General features: G+C 57.9%; 1 protein-coding gene across 9 annotated transcripts in view; it reads right to left on the reverse strand.

The window, feature by feature from the left end:
- MYO18A (myosin XVIIIA) overlaps positions 1–1349 on the reverse strand; it is a 169915-nt gene extending 168566 nt beyond the window's left edge. For 3 of the 9 annotated variants that reach the window (XM_075120804.1, XM_075120802.1, XM_075120799.1), the window contains exon 1: positions 1246–1348. The gene's annotated coding sequence lies outside the window, so the exon portion shown is untranslated. Of the gene's footprint in view, positions 1–395; positions 572–1245 lie in introns of those variants that run through there. The other 6 variants (XM_075120815.1, XM_075120814.1, XM_075120805.1 and 3 more) reach the window with 4 other exon arrangements.
- Between the last annotated feature and the right edge of the window lie 10835 nt (positions 1350–12184).

Raw genomic sequence — 12184 nt, forward strand, 5'->3', positions numbered from 1 at the left:
CAGAGTTTCTGAACCCCTCAGCAGACATTTGCTATTCTATATATTCCTCCCTAAGCAACTTAATTTACAATAACCCCCTGGGCAGGAGGCAGGCAGATCAAACCTCAGCCACCCCCAGTGATACTTTTGGCTGCTTTCGAGCTATTCGGCCAAAAGTCGCAGCCCTGCAGCCCAAGGGCTACAGGCAACTGAACAGGTCCCCCCTTACCCAGCCTCGGCAAGCCCACCGCCCTTCTCACGGGCTACACCACTCTCAGTGGCGCTTCTACTGCAGAAATGAGACCAGCCCTACGGGTCAGCGCGATGCGACCCAGCCCTGCCAGGGCCAGAGGGAGGAACGAAGGAAGCCCTGCACTGGTATGAAATTTTTCATTACGCAGGAGGGTTTCCCCTACCTCGGAAACGGTGAGGCAAACAGCAGGCAAAGGACTAGCAGTAACAGCAGCACAGGGCAGCTGGAAGAGGTCTGCGTTTCCCGTCCCAGGCTACCAAGTATTCCCCAGGATTAGCCCAATTAGCCCTCCGCATCTTGCTTGAGTGTAGCAAAGCAGCAGCTCCCTCCGTCTCCACCCGCCGCTGCTCTGCCCAGGGGAGAGAAGGGGACCAGGTGCCAGGCAGCTGCGGCCCTTCCGAGGCGGCGGGGCGGGCAGGCTGCTCCCCCGCTGCGGTCGGGGCCGCCCGCCGCCCAGGGCCCAGGCAGCCGTGCCCAGCCCCCCCACGGCCGTGCCCAGCCCCCCCACCGGCCGTGCCCAGCCCCCCACCGGCCGTGCCCAGCCCCCCCACGGCCGTGCCCAGCCCCCCCACCGGCCGTGCCCAGCCCCCCCACGGCCGTGCCCAGCCCCCCCACCGGCCGTGCCCAGCCCCCCCACCGGCCGTGCCCAGCCCCCCACCGGCCGTGCCCAGCCCCCCACCGGCCGTGCCCAGCCCCCCCTGCCGGGGCCCGCCTCCGCCCCCACCCAGAATTGGGGGGCTGCCCCACCAGGGACCGCGAAACCAGGGCGTGCCCCCCATCCCCCACACACCGCGCTCACACACGGGGGGGGGGTCTCACACACACACACGGGGGGGGGGTCTCACACACACACACGGGGGGGGGGTCTCACACACACACACACGGGGGGGGGTCTCACACACACACCCCTACCCCCCACCGCAGACACAACAGCGGGCGGGTGACACTGACACACGGGGGGGGGCGGCCCCCCATGTCGGCGGGGCCTGGGGCCGGGCCGCCTCTCCCGGTACCTGGCTCCGCGTCTTCCGGCCTCCCCGCCCGGCGCCGCCGCCCGCCCGCACTCACCGGCCGCAGGAGCTCGCGGCGCGCGGCCGAGACGGGCCCGGGGCGGGGAGCGGGGCCCAGCCCGGATCGGCCCCGGAGCCGGCACGCGGCGGGGGAGGGGAGCGGCCTGGCCTGGCCCAGCGCGCGGCACCAGCCCCGCCCCCAGCGCGGCACCCCCCCCCAGCCCGGCACCCCCCAGCCCCGCCCCCAGCCCGGCGCCCCGCCCCCCAGCCCCGCCCCCAGCCCGGCACCCCCCCAGCCCCGCCCCCCAACCCGGCACCCCCCAGCCCCGCCCGGCGCCCCGCCCCCCAACCCGGCACCCCCCCAGCCCCGCCCCCCAACCCGGCACCCCCCAGCCCCGCCCGGCGCCCCGCCCCCCAACCCGGCACCCCCCCCAGCCCCGCCCCCCACAACCCGGCACCCCCCAGCCCCGCCCCCCACAACCCGGCACACCCCAGCCCCGCCCCCAGCCCGGCGCCCCGCCCCCCAACCCGGCACCCCCCCCAGCCCCGCCCCCCACAACCCGGCACCCCCCAGCCCCGCCCCCAGCCCGGCGCCCCGCCCCCCAACCCGGCACCCCCCCCCAGCCCGGCACCCCCCAGCCCCGCCCCCAACCCGGCGCCCCGCCCCCCAACCCGGCACCCCCCCCCCAGCCCCGCCCCCAGCCCGGCGCCCCGCCCCCCAACCCGGCACCCCCCAGCCCGGCACCCCCCAGCCCGGCGCCCCGCCCCCCAACCCGGCACCCCCCAGCCCCGCCCCCAGCGCGGCACCCCCCACAACCCGGCACCCCCCCAGCCCCGCCCCCAGCCCGGCGCCCCGCCCCCCAACCCGGCACCCCCCCAGCCCCGCCCCCCACAACCCGGCACCCCTCAGCCCCGCCCCCAGCCCGGCGCCCCGCCCCCCAACCCGGCACCCCCCCCAGCCCGGCGCCCCGCCCCCCACAACCCGGCACCCCCCAGCCCGGCGCCCCGCCCCCCAACCCGGCACCCCCCCAGCCCCGCCCCCCACAACCCGCCACCCCCCAGCCCCGCCCCCAGCCCGGCGCCCCGCCCCCCAACCCGGCACCCCCCCAGCCCCGCCCCCCACAACCCGCCACCCCCCAGCCCCGCCCCCAGCCCGGCGCCCCGCCCCCCAACCCGGCACCCCCCAGCCCCGCCCCCAGCCCGGCGCCCCGCCCAGCCCTGAACCCCCAGCCCCGCCCCCCAACCCGACACCCCCCCCAGCCCCGCCCCCAGCCCGGCGCCCCGCCCAGCCCTGAACCCGGCACCCCCCCAGCCCTGAACCCCCAGCCCCGCCCCCCAACCCGGCACCCCCCCAGCCCCGCCCCCAGCCCGGCGCCCCGCCCAGCCCTGAACACCCAGCGCCCCCCCAGCCCCGCCTCCCCACAGCCCTGAACCCCCAGCCCCGCCCCCAACCCGGCACCCCCCCAGCCCTGAACACCCAGCCCCGCCCCCCAGCCCCGAACCCCCAACCCGGCACCCCCCGAGCCCCGCCTCCCCACAGCCCGGCACCCCCCACAGCCCTGAACCCCCAGCCCCCCCAGCCCCGCCCCCAACCCGGCACCCCACAGCCCGGCACCCCCTCCCCCCAGCCCTGAACCCCCAGCCCCGCCCCTCAACCCGGTACCCCCCCAGCCCCGCCTTCCCACAGGCCTGAACCCCCAACTCAGCATCCCCCAGCCCCGCACCCTCAACCCAGCACCCCCTGCCTCCCCACAGCCCTGCACCCCCCACAGCCCTGAAAACCCAGCCCCCCCCACCAGCCCCGCCACCCCCCCAGCCCCGTCCCCAGCCCTGCACCCCACAGCCCTGCACACCCAGCCCCGCCCCCCAGCCCGACACCCCCCCAGCCCCGCCTCCCCACAGCCCGGCACCCCCCACAGCCCTGAACCCCCAACCCAGCACCCCCCCCAGCCCTGAACACCCAGCCCCGCACCCCCAACCCGGCACCCCCCACCTCCACCCCCAACCCTGCACCTCTACAGCCCTGCACACCCAGCCCCCCCGCAACCCGGCACCCCCCCAGCCCCACCCCACAGCCCTGCACACCCAGCCCCGCCCCCCAACCCGGCACCCAGCCTTGCACCCCCACAGCCCAGCCCCCCCACAGCCCTGCACCCCCAGTGCCCCCAGCCCAGCCTCTCTACAGCCCTGCACCCCACACAGCTGTGCACACCCATCCCCCACACCCAGCCCCCACCCCTACAGCCCTGAACCCCCAGCGCCCCCAGCCCAGCCTCCCCACAGCCCTGCACCCCCCACAACCGTGCATGCCCATCCCCCACCCCAGCCCTGCACCCCCACAGCCCTGCACCCCCAGCGCCCCAGCCCAGCCCCCCCACAGCCCTGCACCCCCACCCCAGCCGTGCACACCCATCCCCCACACCCAGCCTTGCACCCCCACAGCCCTGCACGCCCAGCCCCACACACCCATCCAGCACCCCCACCCCTGCACTCCCACAGCCGTGCACCCCCACAGTCCTGCTCTCACACCCACAGCCGTGCACCCAAAGCCTTGCACACCCAGCCCCCACCCCCACAGCCCTGCACACCCAGCCCTGCACCCCCACAGCCATGACACCTATCCCCCACACCCAGCCCTGCACCCCCCACAGCCATGCACACCCACAGCTGTGCACACCCAGCCCCCCACAGCCTTGCATTGTACTCTCTGCCTTGCACACCAGCCCCCAGCTCTGCACTCCTCACAGCTTTGCACACTCACACCCAGCCATGCACCCCCACACCGACCGCACACCCTTACACATTCTGCCTTGAACACCCAGCCTTGTGCATACCCACCCCACAACCCCTGTACCTCCTTCTGCAGCCTTGTATGCTATATCTTACATATCCACCCCACACATCCTTGCACACATGCCCAGCTGCCAGCCTTGCACACTCAGCTTTGCACAGCTGCTCTGCCTCCAGCCTTTTTCACCCAGCCCATCAGCTAGCCTTGCACATCCACTCCTCCACCCACAGCATTGCATACCCACCTTTGCATCTCCACCAGCTTGCCTTTCAAACACACGCATATCCTTTCAACATCCAACACCACCGCCCATCCTTACATACCCAGCCCCACCAGCCAACTTTGTGTACACAGTCTCCCAGCCTTGCACACCCATCAGTCACCCTTGCACCTCTGCTGGCCAGCCTTCTACACCCACAAATCTTGCACACCCATCCACACTGTCCAGTCTTACACACACACTGGCCAGCCTTACGGACACACACAGAAGACACCAGCCAGCCTTACACACTCATATACTCAGAGGCACCAACTAGCCTTAGACATCACAGACTCCCACTAACCTGCCTGACACACACAGAGGCCATCCTTACACATTCACATCAGCCAGCCTTACACACACACACTGGTCTTGCAAACTCACTCTCCAGCCATCCTTACATGCACTCTCACATACACTGGAAAGCTGCACGCACACACACACCATATAGCAACACACAGCTCCTTACGGGCCAGCATGACACACGGAGACATGGACAGTCACACTGCCAGTACAAACACACACGCGCATGTGCACACAAACTCTGCCACTGGAAGTGGAGAATCTAATTGAAAAGAAAATGCCATAAGTGATCTTGACAAACAGAAGGCGAGAAGGGGGCCATGCAGATCGTCCTTGGGATTCAGGGCCTGCCACGGAGCCCAGGAGATCAGGGTGCACTTTCCAGCTGTCCCACAGCCTTGACACAGGGCAACTCACTTCATTTCTCTGGCTTTCAGTTCCCAGTTCTGAGGATAACAGCATTTCCCTGCCTCTTGGGGGCTCATGAAAATAATTCCCCTAATGTGCTCAGATACGACAGGGATGGGCCGCACAGAAACCCTCATGCAGACAACAGGTACGGTAACAAATACAATCATTTGTAGTTTCAGCTAGACAGTATTTATTTTTTAAGTCCTGTCATAAAGAGCTGCTGTGGTCTTCCCCAGAGGTGGCTGCAGTGCAGGGCTGGGGCCACTGAGCTCTGTGTAAAACACACCCAGGTCCATCTGGCTAGAATTGCACAGCATAGTAAAACCAGTCTGATCTTAGAACAAATGAAACATGCCCAGGCTCCTTTGATGGATACGGAGTGTCTCTGTAGTGATGTACAGATACTGGACATTGGGATGGGCATGGTGTGAATATATGGGGTTGGGCTCCGAGAGGGTTGTAAGGAAAAGCTGGCAGGAAGTGGAAGACTAGCTCAAGATAAGGCAGCCACCTCTCAGCAAACACCTGAGGGCTGTTAAGGGACAATGGCAGAGCCATTGGCTCTGAGGACTCTGACTCCATCTCTTGCTGAGCCTGGGTATCTCCCGCAGCCCAGGAACAAGGACGAGCGAGCAAGAGGACGATAGCAGCTCAAAAAGGACAACTCGCAAGGGTGGGGGAGTTGTCTGGGGGAGTCTGGCTGAGACACAAGCACCCATAGCGGGTGTCTGAAGACACCCCTGCCTGGGTTACTGTCAGAGGTGGGAAGCCTTTTGGTAAGACCAACCTGGTGTAGACAGTTTGTTTTTTTGTTTTTTGGGTTTTTTTTATGATCTGTTCCTTTGGTTGAAATAAGTAGCCCTTTGGCTATGAAGGCCGTTGTGGCGCGGGGGTGGATTTGATTTAAATCAAATTGATTTAAATCATGATTTAAATCACTAGTCAGGAAGACTCAATTTAATCATGGATTTCTACATAAAAGTGCTTTCTTGTTGGTTGTTATAACCTTAATACATATTCTTCACAACTCCGAGAGAGAGATGTAGGTTTCATTTTTAGAAGGTACACACTATACATTTTTAAGTGATTTATTTTGAAAACTTTTCAGATTAATTTTACAGCTATATCAGAAAATGAATGATTGTTTGGTTATTTCATTTACCAAAGGTAATTGAAGCAGATATTTATGAAGTCATTGGGAGGTGAACTATCTCCAATTCAACAGGTTAATCATTAATATTTGGAAGATTTTCTTGCCATGCTATATTAGGAGGAGAACATCACCAGACAGACATTTAAATTATTTTATTTAACTAAAACAACGTGAAGTATTCTGGATATTTTTCTTCAACAGCAAACATATAATATTTTAACAAAACAAGCATATGGATTTTTGAATTTAAACATTCAAGTTTTTTTAAAATCAGGTTTGTTTTTGTTAAAATTGTTTTTAACTAAAATAGTTACATGAAATATTTAAAAAAAAAAACAACAAATTAAATCGACTGTGTCAGCCTGGTCAACATGAGAAACTTAACATATTGGCTTCTGCAGCTCACTCAGTCATCTTCACCTTCATTTTCCTGTTTGGTCATAATCTGGAAAAGAAAAACAAGCTTTCCTGCTTTTCAGGTCCCAAACAATTTCTCAATTTGGAATGAATTAGTCCAAAGGAAGAAAATATTCTTTCTACACTGGCAGAAGAAGTTACTGCTGTTAAAAGTGAGATTGTCACTTCAACAGTCTCTGAAGCTAAGTGCTTAAGTGACTTCCACCAGTTCACTGATGTGACTTTCTTTAAAACATCATCAGCAAACATACATTTCTTGAATGGTTCTTATTCCCAAACTGGGTCTCTTTTGTGGCCTGCTGCCATTATAGATTTTCCCTTTTAGTGAGAGAATGTATGGTAGATCTCAAATCAATGAAGGCTACACTCAGAAGGATCTCCAGACTTCTGGAATGTGCTTCCCAAACAGTTTCACTTTTGTTTCTACTGCCTGTCCCTCCCTTCTCACATTTATCTCCAGACTTTTTCTCCTTGTCCAGATCTATTCCGCCCCCAACAATCTTCTATTCACTGGACGTTTTGAAACTTTGCACTTTTAGATGGAGGTAAGGGATTGACTCTGTGTACACACATTTGCAGAGGGACAATAGAGTTGAGATCTGTTATTTCTCACCTCTATATATTATTCATTCATTGATTTATTTATTTAATATCATTTTTGCTGTTAACAAGCATGTTATCTCTGGAGACACAAATCCAGTCTGAGAACTGCAAAACTAAGCATCTCTGATGGTATCTTCTAGACTGAGCACTGAGTCCCAGTGGGTAGATAGAAAGATTAACCTAAATAATCTATACAGAAGCCCCTGGAACCCCATAAGATTGGGTCCCTAATCCATGAACGATTGGAACTCCTTTACAAAACTTTTCTTAAACATTACATGAATATATTGTCTAATACTATAGAATTAGAATTTATAACCCCTCTTCCAGGATGAGATGTCTTTGAGCTATAATATATCTTAATTAAAACTATCTTTAGATAGGTTTTTTCCTCAAAAGCATTTTATCCAAAAAATCTGATATAAATTTAAAAAATCCAATTTTTTTTATTTAAAAAAAAAACACATTGATTTTTATCCACCCTGGTCACAGTACTCCACTGGGCACAGACTCCTGAAGGGAAGAACCAGAACTCAGCCGGGCCTCCAGGTAAGCATGGTGGATGCCCAGGGTTCTGTCGCCCAGCACCTAGGCTGGGAGTGGAGAATTGTGGAATCCCACCCTAGGATAGGTAAAGACACACGGCCTGATACTTGGGGGGTGCCCCAGAGAGGGGACGGCGGAGCAGCTAGCCCTGCAACCAGGACATCTCCCATGTAGGTGAAGCAGCTTATCGGGTGCAGCTGCGCACCTTCAGGGGCTGATACAGTACTGCCGTGGTCAGAAATACCCTGGAGATGTAGGGCAATGCAAACTGGAAATAGCTGCAGAAACCTAAGGGCCGGGGCTGGGCTTTCCAAAGGAGCATAAGGGAGGTAGAGGCCCAGGTCCCACTGCCTTCCATGGGATTTAAAATCCCGCTACCCGAAGCAGCACAGACCTCTGCTCCTGACAGCAAGCCTGTTCTGCAAAGTCAACGTAGCTGGGAACTCCAGGAACTGAATTTAGGGGCAGAGTTTGAAATGGGACTCTGGGCTTTATCAGTGAGTGATCAAGACTGTTAACTGCACACCTCTGAGACAGGAGCGTCTAGGTAAAGGCAGCCCGAGGGTTTTGGCCACCTAGCATCTGGTTAAAACAGTCATTTAAATGGCCCTTATGGTGTGTGTAGCAATTAGTTCTGTAGCGTAGCTGTTACCCAAGTCTGTTGTGTTTGTATCTGTCTGTATTTCTATTGTGTGTTTGCAGTGGCCATTGCCAATGTAACCACAGGCCAATAAATCCACAGATCATGGTATGTTCTAAAGCCAGAGTGTTCTAGCTCCGTTTCCAGGCTTGCATTTGACATCGGGCTTTTCTTTGGGGAAGCGTCACTGGGATCGTTTCTGAAGGAGACTGTGGTTCGAAGAGAGTTCTCTCCTGAGGCAGTGTCAGGGAGGCCTGCAAGATGGAGCCCATCAGCGGGAGGAGAAGGGGCTCTGGTCTGCATTCCTAGCCTCCTGTCTTGTAAGCTCAGAGCAGGTGGAGTAAGTTGACAAGAGGATACAAAAGCCAAGAGCGGCCCAGTAATGCAACTCGGTCAGGGTTCAAAGGAACAGCCAGGCCAACTCCGAGAACGCAGTTGATGGAAATGGTAAGATAAAGCAGTCTGTCCTGGCTGAGCAGGGATAAGTCTCCCACTGGAAAAGGTGAGACATCAAACCCAAAGAGGTAATGCTGCCCCACCCAGAATCCTCACTGCATGCAGGACCGCACAGCCACATGGGCAATATACATGACCAAGGCCCAATCCGAAAGATGAGCTGAGCCTTGAACTGTCATCCTGGTGAGTTTTCGCATCACTGATTCCTGATTCTTGGGTGCTGCTTTAGACCAGTCATTAGGTCCTTGACCAAGGTCGCACTTCCCCTGCAATTGCTCACTGGCTGCCAGACTTCGCGGAAGCTCAAGGACACGGACTCCCTCCCTCTTGTCTGTGGCGATCTGATGGAGCACACAGGGTAGAGCGCGGTGGGGTGGAGACCGAGGCAGAACCACAGGGGGGTGCAAGCGTGAAAGTGCCATAGCTGACGTTGCAGGTAAATTGGGACCATTGGCGCCATCGCCAGCAACTCCCACCACATTGACCAAGAGGCTTCGGGAAATGAGAAGCGTCCTCAGGTACTTCTTCCCACTGGCAGGGGCGTGGTGCTGGGCTGCCATAAATGGCTGACCCAGAGCTGCCCGGTGGCCCGGGGGGAAGCCTGTGGGGAACCAGTGAAGAGAATACAGAGCAGGATGTGGAAAACCAACACGTTCACAAAGCCAGTAAGCAACTCATTCATGTCCCTGGTGCGCCATCCGTCCCTGAGGTATCCGTGAGCTAATGCAGGAGAACACAGGACCTTGAGCGTTCTGCCAGGATCCGTCTAACATGAGGTGAAACGGGCTCTATGATGGTAGCATTATCACAAACGTGTTCCAATGGCAATACCAGTTAATCCATTCTTACATACATTTCACAATAGCTGTGACTCCTGGATGTTTGGACCTAGATCCCGTGCTGATGAGCTAATTACAAATATTCAGACTGTTAAGATCTGTTTGTCTGTCCTTTCTTTGCTCTTCACCCACTTCTTGTACAGCCCTGTGAAGTGACCCAGGTCTCTGATTCTGGCCAGTTCCATCCAGGAAGAAATAATTTACCACCAACCTAGTTGGGGCCAAAGCAAAGAAACACACTTTGCTTAGCGCATCTAGATGTGAAGAATCAATACGCTCTGATCGGACAAAGTCCAAGGCAGGAACACTGGGAAACTGATTGTGGAGCTGCCAGGAGGGAGTTTACTAGGAGAGAGCTGGATTTCTGCAGTTCAGATGCTCAGAAGGAATCACGCAGGGTACCAATGATTTAGAGACAAAGGTTGCAGTGCTAATTCAGGCAAAATCCCTGTTGTGCTCAAGCCGTTGCGACAGCAATTGGGTCCTGACTGAGCCTTCACGTGAGCAGACAGTTCAGTCCCTGACGCTCATCCCCGTAATGTCTGTGCATGTCCATCTATGCCATGCAGTTAATTCCGACTCCCTGAGCACAATCAGTCGGGATGTAATTGACTCTAGCTTCATATGCAGTCTGTGCCCAATGCGTAGTTGAAAGCTGACAGGGATTTTATCTGCTGCCAAGCACACTAAAGCAGCTTTGGGCGGCTCATATGTGAAAAAACACCCATTCAGTATTCAGTGAGGTGAAGGGGTAACCCTTAAAAGCCATGCTGAGATAGACATAGAGGGACCCCCTTTCAGAGCAGGGGCGGGGCTGGCTGTGCCTTGCCGAGAAGGGTCTCTTCTCTGTAGTGGAGTGTGAAATAAAGCTGAAAGGTGCGGCTTACCTAAGGCCCTTTCACATCTCTTTACTGGCCAGGAGGTGAGGCTGCCTCTGCTGGGCCAGCTTGGGGAACGGGCCAAGCACATCACTAAATGGCCTCAAACATTCATTGTCAGTGGTTTGCAGAGGACAAAAAGGGCCAGTTTTTGCAGACATGAATGTACAGTGGGGATCAGCCCTTCTGTTCAGCTAGAATCCACCAGAACAGCAAACTGCCCGGCCCCATGCCGGCAGCGCGGCTTGCTCTCTGGCAGGAGGAGGAGGCTGCAGTGAGGGGCACTGGCCAGACTGACAGCGTACCGGACAGGCCATGTCACTGCTGATAGCAACTAGGGTGACCCGATATTAGGGGCTTTTATATACACAACTAAACACTCCTCCTCCCCCCCCAGAAAAGTGTCCTGATTTCTCACACTTGCTACCTGGTCACCCTAGAGAGCACCAGCGAAGTGGGAAGGTGCATCACACGCCCAAAGGAGGCACCACCCCAGCTGCGCTGCATGGACATCCCGCGTGGGAATGAGAAGCACACTGCCCAGTTACCCGGCCTGGACGATCCAAAGGCCCCGACCGGCCAAACAGGGAGAGTTACTGAGAGAAATGCTAGGACCAAGCCACTTGTACGTGGGCATCTGCACACTCACCCACTAACCCTTTGCATGCCGTATTGCACCATTCATCGAAGGAGCTCAGAGCTCATTGACCTGGATGGGCACGGGCGTGAGAGCCAGCGCCTTTCCTGACGTCACAGGAGTAACAACTGTGGGAGTGCGGTGCTATCCTACCTGCACATCCGGCGGCCGCGAAAGGAATAACCTCGGACTAACAAACACCCCAGGCCTGACCCACACCTGGGGCAGGGTTGAGAAACTGCAAGCAAACTCAGGGAGGCAGGGGCCTCTGCAGAGAACAAGACTGGGATTGCTTTGGGGTTATTGTCTTTCAGGTTTTGGAGGAAACAGTAATTCCATTCCCCTGCACACGCGTCTGTCCGTGACCGGTGAGGGCCCAGCTCTCAGAGAGTGGCTGTTGCCACTTGTGCTTGCACCTGAATTTCAATTTGCAGGGAAGTGTGGAACTGACCTGGTGCTGTGTGAACTGACAGGGGACGTTGCTCCTGCCCAGCATGACCAGCCAGGTGTGGGAATGAAAAACACAAACCAGCCATCACCTTCCCGCTGCCACCTCAGGCATGGAGGAGCCCTCCTCTAGGCTCCTGTCACTGCTGTCCACCTCCTGTTCCATTGCATGTTCTCTTGCCAGCACGGACGCTGAGGCTGCTCCAGCCGCTTGCCCCACCTAGCTCTGTTGCAGTCAGAGTACAGCCGCGGAATGGTGCAGCTTAGCCCTCGTCTTGCATTTCTCACACGGGCATTTCTGCAGCACCCACCACTGCAGAACGAAAGTGCCCTCGGGGGCAGTGACCCCAAAAGATGGGAAGCTGCTGCTCTCGAGCGGCTTTGGGCCTTGTGTTGTGCACCCCTGAATTTGCAGTAGCATAATGAGGCACTGGGTGCATGTCCATCCAGCGTAAGGGCTCAGAGGGGACCTGCATGCCCTTGGAATACTCCTGTTCAGCCTAGGTCTCGTTAGAAATGGATCAGCTGGTTCACCCCCCTGAACACAGTTGCGGAGAGCAAC

The sequence above is a fragment of the Caretta caretta genome, chromosome 17, assembly GCF_965140235.1.
Source record: "Caretta caretta isolate rCarCar2 chromosome 17, rCarCar1.hap1, whole genome shotgun sequence".
Classification (NCBI taxonomy): domain Eukaryota; kingdom Metazoa; phylum Chordata; order Testudines; family Cheloniidae; genus Caretta; species Caretta caretta.